Below are 8477 nucleotides of genomic sequence, written 5' to 3'. Positions count from 1 at the left end.
TGATTCTGATTTGTGTAAAGGCTGCATCCTAGGGAAGCAGAAGAAGGTGAGTTTCGCGGAAGCTGGCAAAGCACCTAAGCTTGGAAAGCTGGAGCTGGTACACACGGATTTGTGGGGTCCCGCACCAGTGGCATCTCTTGGAGGCTCGCGGTATTACATCACATTTATTGATGACTCAAGCAGGAAAGTATGGGTTTATTTCTTGAAAAGTAAATCTGATGTATTTGAGACTTTTAAGAAATTGAAGGCCATGGTTGAGACTGAAACGGGCTTGAAGCTCAAGCGTTTGAGATCAGACAATGGAGGAGAATACGAAGATAGGGGGTTTAAACAGTTTTGTGCAGTGAATGGGATTAGAATGGAGAAAACTATCCCAGGAATGCCGCAGCAGAATGGCGTGGCTGAGTGCAAGAATAGAACTCTCAATGAGCGTGCTAGGAGTATGAGGTTGCATGCTGGGTTACCAAAGACTTTCTGGGCTGATGCAGTGAGCACTGCTGCATACCTGATAAATAGGGGGTCTTCCGTTCCCCTGGGCCATAGACTACCGGAAGAAGTCTGGAGTGGAAAAGAGGTAAATCTTTCACATCTGAAAGTTTTTGGTTGTGCTTCGTATGTCCAAGTTGAGTCTGATGCTATGAGTAAACTAGATGGTAAATCTAGAAAGTGTTTCTTCATTGGATATGGAGATGAGGCCTTCGGTTATCGATTTTGGGATGATCAAAATCAGAAGATCATTAGAAGTCGGAATGTGACTTTTAATGAGTGTGCTATGTACAAGGATGAGTCAAGTGCAGAACCTGAAGTTACAGAGCATGAACCGAAGAAGTCTGAGTTTGTTAACTTAGATGAGCTTTCTGAAAGTACAGTGCAGAAAGAGAAACAATTCGTGGAAGTGGAGCTTGATAAACAGTGTTCACTTACGGATGAATGTGATGATAGAAAATCTTCAAGAAACTTACAGCACCGGGAAGAGTCTTATTCTTTAGCAAGAGGCAAAGAGAAACGTGATCGAAAAGCAACAAAGAGGTATGGCTTTGAGGATATGATTTCTTTTGCTCGAGCAGCTAGTAGTGGAGATCCATCGTCTGTTTAGAATGGTACGCTGAAAGAGGTAGAGTCACTACGGAATGGTAAAGCTTGTGAATCGGCAGAATTACTCAAGAGAAAGAAGGCTAAAGGGTGCAGATGGGTCTACAGGAAGAAAGAGTCATCGGAGAAAGCTGTACGGTCGACGGGGCTGATAGGGAGGCATGGTGTTATGTCTAAACCAAGTCCTATGCTCAAGTTCAAGAGGCACTTGGACTTGAGTGACACTTGTGGAGTGTGATTGCCCTTAGGGGCTGAGGCGGAGACAATCAGACGAGACACGTTTTGGTAGACTTGATGGGATTCAAGTCAAGGTGGAGATTGTTAAGTATGACTTGAATTAAAAGTCATGGTGGGACCCAATATTTTGTCTCCTTCTTCAAGTAGGAGAGTTTTTTTGGTTCAACCGGTTTACTCCTTTTGGGTTTAGGAGACTTTTGTCCAAGTTTGATTTGGAGTCCTTCTCCTATGTGTAATTGGACTCCTTGTTTGATTTATAGTAGGAGTCCTAGACCAACATGTAAAAGGAGAGTTAAAGCTTCTATATAAGGAACAAAGCACAAGGTGAATTTGTGTGTGCCAAAAACGTGAAGCACCAAAGGGAGGAGAAAATAGAGAGAATTTGAGAGAAGGAGGTACAAGGGCAGCAAGGGTGTTTTCTTCTTGGTGGTTTTTGGAGGAGCCAAAAACAAGTGATTAGAAGAAAAAGAGTGCTGCAGAGTGAGAGAAGAAAATAGAGATCAGCCGCCATCTGTTCCAGCAAAAGAAGAGTTTGTACATCTGTCTTTTGTATTCTTTTTTAGGAATAATCTTTCTTGTGTGATAGTGAGATTTGGGTGTATTGGGGCTTTGGGATCTGAGTGATTTTCTCTCTACTATTTTTGTACTCCATCTTTTGATAGTGGATTTTCTCCGGGTTGTCTCCGCTAGTGGATGTAGGCTTGTTAAGCCGAACCACTTAAATCTTTGTGTCGTGTGTGATTGCTTATCTTTGTTATTCCGCATTCTTCTTATTTTTCGCATCTCACGGGTCTTGGGAACTAGGATTAATTTCCTAACAGAAGCATCATATACACACATCTGAGCATCCTTCTCACTGTTCAAAACCACAACCAAAGCAGAACTCAGACCAAAACCAAACACTGTAATGTGACAAGAAATGAAACATACCCACCTGCCCAAAACTCTTTTTAAGGTCTTAACGTAGTAGTCAATAACTTCTGGCTTGGAATTGACGCCTTGTGGAGGAGCCTCCATGAGCACCAGCCAATGGTGGTTGTCACATGGAGTAGAAGACAAAGAAAGGGAACTGGAAGTTAATGTATTTGTTGTTGATGTGGTAGAGAGACATACAAAAGAAATGAAAGAAGAGTTAGAAAAAGAGAGATAAAGGTGGTTCCTTTTGTTTGGTGGATTGGAGAATTTGATGTTTATAGTCGGATTTTGGGGTTGGGTTTTGTAAGCTTTGCTTGGAAATATATGGTGTTTCGTGATTGTGGCCAAGGGAGAGAAAATTTCCATAGCTGCTTCAACTTCTTATGCTTTCATGGCAAACTAAGCTTTCTGCTCTTTAGCCTTTTATCTCTTTACTTCTTGTCTCTGATATTTTTGGCGGGTCGGAGCAATTCGGGTAGATTGGTTCATGGATTTCGGATTCAATTAGTTATGTACAATCTCCTTTATATATATGTAAATTAAGATTAGGTTTTGAATTTTCTGAGTTGGTTTGTTCAGTGAAAGAAAACCTGTTTGTATTAAAAATTAATTAATTAATTAAAAAAATAACTATGTGTTTTTTTTTTTTTTACATGTCCGTATAAGAGGGGGAAAATTCAAATTAGTGACCTCTAATTTATGAAGTGTAGTCTTCAACCGATTGAGCTATCTTTTTGGAACAAAAATTAATTATGTTAGAACTATTTGAAAGTCGGGAAAGTGAATTTTTGCATCCTAATTGCATTTGCACTTGGCACATTATCTTAAATACAAGAAGCAAAGAAAAGTAGGCCCTAGAAGATTTTGGGAGAAACTTTATTTTACCCACCCAAAGTATCAAAGGTTTTGTAATTATAACTTTAAAGTTTTAATTTTTGTATTGTTAGTATCTCATATTTCAACCCCTTTTAATTTCACTTATACCATTATGGTTTACCGCTTGGTTGTGGGTCTGGTACCCTAGGTTTTAGGGCTGTTAAGTGAGCGAAGTGTCTCGCGAGCAAGCTCAGGCTCGACTCGAATATTAAATGAAGCACTTCATGAACACAAATCCTAGCTCGAATATTAAACGAAGCAATCTCGGCTCGACTCGGCTAAGCTCGTGAGCAAGCTCGTGTGTATATATATATATATATATATATATATATATATACATATATATAAACTAAGTACAAACAATTAATTATAAATCTCATAATTATTAAAATCTTAAAATTGCATTTATATTTAAGCGTTAGAGAATGAAAAATTTTAAACCCTTCGTGATCAAAGAGAGAGAGAGAGAGAGAGAGAGAGAGAGAGCAATCATTAAAAAGACATCGATTCAATTAGAGCAGACTCAAACGAAAGGAAGAAGAATCAAGCAGAAACTATTGAGGGAGATTGCAAAAGACATAAACTATTGAAGAACCATACAGACCCAAACACTATCACTACCTGTTTGATGAGCGAGAGTGAGAGAGTTGGAAATGAGAGTTCAGGTGGAAGATGCGTTGTGACTGGTGAGGGGGATTGAGAGAGAGACGTTGAAAAAAAAGTTTTTTTAGGGGGCGTTGTCCCAATGCAGTCTAAATGCAACCTGTTAACTTGTCCCACATTGTTAAGAAAACATTAATCTCCAAGTTTGCTTATTTATAAAAAGATGCATATCCTCTCTCTTTAAAATCAAATGCCTTGCTGTATTAACTCAGGCTCCATACTCGACTAGCCAGGTTAAGCAAATACTCATATGCAAACTAATTTCTTAAGCCATTTAAGAGTACTTGAAGTTTTTTTTTTAAAAAAAAAAAAAAACAAAAACATTAAATATAAGAGCCAGCTCGTGAGCTGGCTCGGCTCGACTTATTCTTAGCTCGAGCTCGATTTTTTTGGCTCGCCCTTGAGCTCGGCTCGAGCTCGAGCTCGAGTAAAATTTAAACGAGCCAAGCTTGAACAAGGGAAGCTCGCTCAAGCTCGGCTCGTTTACACCCCTACTAGGTTTGGTTCACCAAACCCACGACTAGTCTAAACCTACGGCTGACCCACGAGCCAAAGGAAATTTTATTTTTATTGTTTTTCATAAAAAAAAATTAAAAACAGATATTTTGAGCATTTTGGCGTCATCCATTAAAATTTAATAGAAAATATTAATTGATAACATTACCATAACTTATCGGAATAAACGGTTCTAGAGAGAGAGGCTATGTCTTCTCTCTAAAATTCATTTCTCTTTTTCTCTCTTTTCTTCTGGACAACACCAAGGAGAACTTCAAGGGGATGGAAGATTTAGATCTAGATCTTTCCTCTTCTCCTTTCACGGTAGCAGTGCTCAGTGTCTTCTATATAGGCTCCTTCGGTCTCCGTTTCTGACAGATTACTTTAGATCTAGTTTGTAGATCTATATCTAAATCTAGATCCAGATCTAGTCTCTTCAACATTAGATCTGATCGTCTTCTTCGGTCAAGGCGTGTCTTCTGAAGGGATGTCTACGATGTCGTGCTCTTCCGCTGCTGCTTGTGGGGTTTTTGTTTTTTGTGTTTTATTTTGTTTGTCCTGCCCTTCAGGTTAAAGATGGAGTAGATTGGTGTGGGGGCTTAACTCTCACGGCCGGATTTTTAGTTTTTAGTTGTTTTTTATTTTTATTTTTATATTTGGGACACCCATGTCCTAGACCTGGTATGCACGAAGCAAATATGTTCCTAAATGTAATTGTACATGGGTTAAAGAAAGTTTGAAGTCATTTTTATGACTTTATAACCTTCATAGCTTTTGATTATGATTTTTCAGAGCTGTATGCTCTATATTGTAAAAGTTTTATACTCGTGAAATTTCATCAATGGAAGTTTCATATTTTTTTTTTTTTTAAAAAAAAATAGAAAATATTAATGGACTGATGGAATTAAAACGTGCTGAAATATAGGATACCAACATTACAAAAAGTTAAATTTCAAGGTTATGATTGTAAAACCACTGATACTTGGGGGTAAGTGGGTAAGTACTGTTTCAACAAGATTTTGACTATCAAAATCATATGTTACTTTCTTGTCTTGAATTATATTAACAAAAAAAAAAAAAAAAAACACTTTTAAGCAGATTAAAATTATCTAAAATCACCAAAGATGAAAACTATATGCGCTTGAAGATAAAATTAGAACATCAGACCAAGAGATAGAAGAGTTACATAATCTTACCAAAAAGTATAAAAATTAAAATAAAATAAAAAAGGACATAAATATGTGGTGATCACAAAATTAAGAAGTTCAACCTACATAAGTATCAAAAGTGAAAAGAAAAAGAGAAAAATATATATATATATATATATATATTGGGGAGAAGATTCAATGCAAAGTAAATGTAAAATGCAGATTTACTCTTTATAATTTGATCCAATTTATCAATTCATTTAGAATATTTTTGCTCCCAGAAAATAGCTTGAACATTCAATTTATCAAAGTCTTCCAAATTTTGTAATTGCCTACTTAATTACCAATATCAATATGGCTGAGTTAGTCAATCTTGATGTCTATTTCGTCTCTCTCTCTCTCTTTTTTTTTTTTTTTTTTTGTCAATATATATGCTACTCATATGCCTCGAGAGAGTGCAAGGGCAAGTGAAGCCTTATTCATCATTCACATGATTATTATTCCTAAAGGAAGGCAAATTATGCAAATGTGAAAAGGAACATGTAGGGAAGAGAACAGATTTCTAAAGGAAAAATGAATACTCAAATTTTATTTGCACTTACATTTTACAAGATTACTCAAGGCACCCCACATATTTACATCATCCGCCAAGAAGAAATTTTACATGGGACTTACAATCAAGTGATTAGCTATCCATCACCTAGAAGTGGTGCTTCAACATCATCATCCTCAGAGTCATGACTTGAGGGTGTATCAAGTTTAAGGAAGCAAGCATAACATAATGCAATAACCTGAGGAAATGAAAATGTAGAGTTAATTGAGAGAGAGAGAGGGATAGTATAGAGAGAGAGAGAGAGAGAAATGCTCACCATACATATGGAAGCACAGATTATGCTGAAACCTTTGCAGTTGAATGGAGCACTAGTAGATAGGAACCATGCTGAGATAAAATTTTAACTGGTTAGAAATAAAAATGAAACAATTGCAACATTCACTTAACAAAGATGACTTGGAGAGGGTTGTTTCAAACTGAGAAATCGTTTGGGACTTTGCACTATCTTGTTGGTCAGTTCCTTGATAAACCTTTACCTTACTTCTTAGTTAAGAAGACTGTAGATTTTGTTGGAAATAATTCCACTCTATTAGCCCACATGATAACATCATGAGCCTTAAGAGTTAAGACCAATATCAGCCCACCAGAAGAATAATGGGCAACAACTCTCAGCACTTCTAGGGCAAGTCGAAATCTTGGGACCTAATCCTAGCCTATAAATAGGCCCTTATACCAGGTATAAACCTTAGACTCAATTATTGGATATTGAGCAGACTTTTCTTAAATGAACTAACTTAGGCATTGGAGTGAGACCTGCTGTGGAGTGAGTTCTCCTAATGGATTATTGTTTTGAAGGAGTGTAAAAATTAAAGATCAAGAATGCCTCGAAGAAGGCGAAGAACATACACATCTCACCTATCGGAAACTATTAGATCAAAAAATGTCCTCAAAGATTCCATTTGGAAGCAATTTGGTAAGGTTGATGTGTATTTGCTAGAGAATGGAATGTATATTTTCAGGTTTGTGGATGAATGTTAAAAGGGAAAGTTCAGGAGGAGGAAGGGGCACATCAGGGTAGGGAATTTTCACCTACTGTAGGAAGATAGTCACATGGAACATTAGAGTCTCAATGACCTCTCCAAACAGAGGGAGATTAGAAGTATGGTTACTAGTACAAAAATCCAACCGAAACATGCTTTCATCTCTTGGTTAGCCATAAAAAAATGCATTATCGACAGGTGCTAGATTGCTTTAATGGGTTTTAAAGGTGATGTCCAATGTAATTTCTGCAGAAATGGAATAGAAGATAGAGAGAATTTGTTCTTTTTGTGTGGCTTCAGCAGGCATGTATGGTGCCAAGTCATGGTTAAGTGTAATGTTGCTGCTCCCCCAACTAGTTGGGCTGATGTGATCTCTATGGTTATTCAACATTGGCAGAAGAAGAAGACTATGTTGGCTTAGTGTTTGGAGATACCATCTATAACTTGTGGAGGAATCATAGTGAAATCAGACATGGAGGGTCTTTCTCTTACTGAGGAGAAACTTGTGCAGAAAATTCATTGGGAGGTGAGAGAACTCAGGTTGCAGGGAAAGGAAAGTTTCATAGTACAGTTGGTAATGTGGATTTATGCTGTCTTTGGGGCTGTTTCGCTGAATTTTTAGTTGGTTGAGTTTGTCTCTACAGTTGCTTTTTGCAGATTTTTTGTTTTTGTCTTGTGTTACTTTAGCTAATTGCTAAAGTGAGGTTGTATTTGCTCGTTTGTTGGTATAAATTTACTCATTCATCCAAAAAAAAAAAAAAATAGATGACTTGGTTCACTCACAAGTCAATGGACTCATTGCAAGTGGTGATAAAAAACTTGCTATCGATTCCACACCAGCAATAAATCCCTGTGATTTTCCCTGTAAAAAAAGAAATAGAGGACAAGTAATTACTTACATAATAAGTGAAGTAGATTTTTAAAAAGGGAACTTCACAAGGCTCCTTGAACTTTTACATGTTTTGAGAAGATTTTCTAAAGTTTAAAAGTTCTCAATTTCACCCCCTTAAACTTTTAATTTGATGCAATCTACCGCCATCCATTAAGATTTGGCGCTAAACATACATTAAAATGGATGAACACTACAAGAAACTGACTCATCAGGGGCGACTTATTAGGGGCGACTTTATAGTCGCCCCTAATACTCAACTATTAGGGGCGACTTTTGAAAGTCGCCCCTAATAGTTATGTATTAGCGTCCACATCCAAGTGGACGCTAATAGCCGACCCAAAAGATGAATAATAGTGTCCACTCTACAGTGGACGCTAATAACTCGACCCTAATATTCTCGCGGGAAATATTCAAAAGGCGGGGAAAAGATCATTAGCGTCGACTTTAGGAGTCGACGCTAATGGTTAATTATTAGGGTCGACAAAGTCGACCCTAAAGAGTGTGAGGAATTAAAAAAAATAAAAAAATAAAAAAAAAATTTATTCACCAATAGCGTCCACTCAAAG

Source organism: Corylus avellana, chromosome ca1 (assembly GCF_901000735.1).
Source record: "Corylus avellana chromosome ca1, CavTom2PMs-1.0".
NCBI lineage: Eukaryota > Viridiplantae > Streptophyta > Magnoliopsida > Fagales > Betulaceae > Corylus > Corylus avellana.
Note: the sequence above shows the minus strand (reverse complement) of the source record.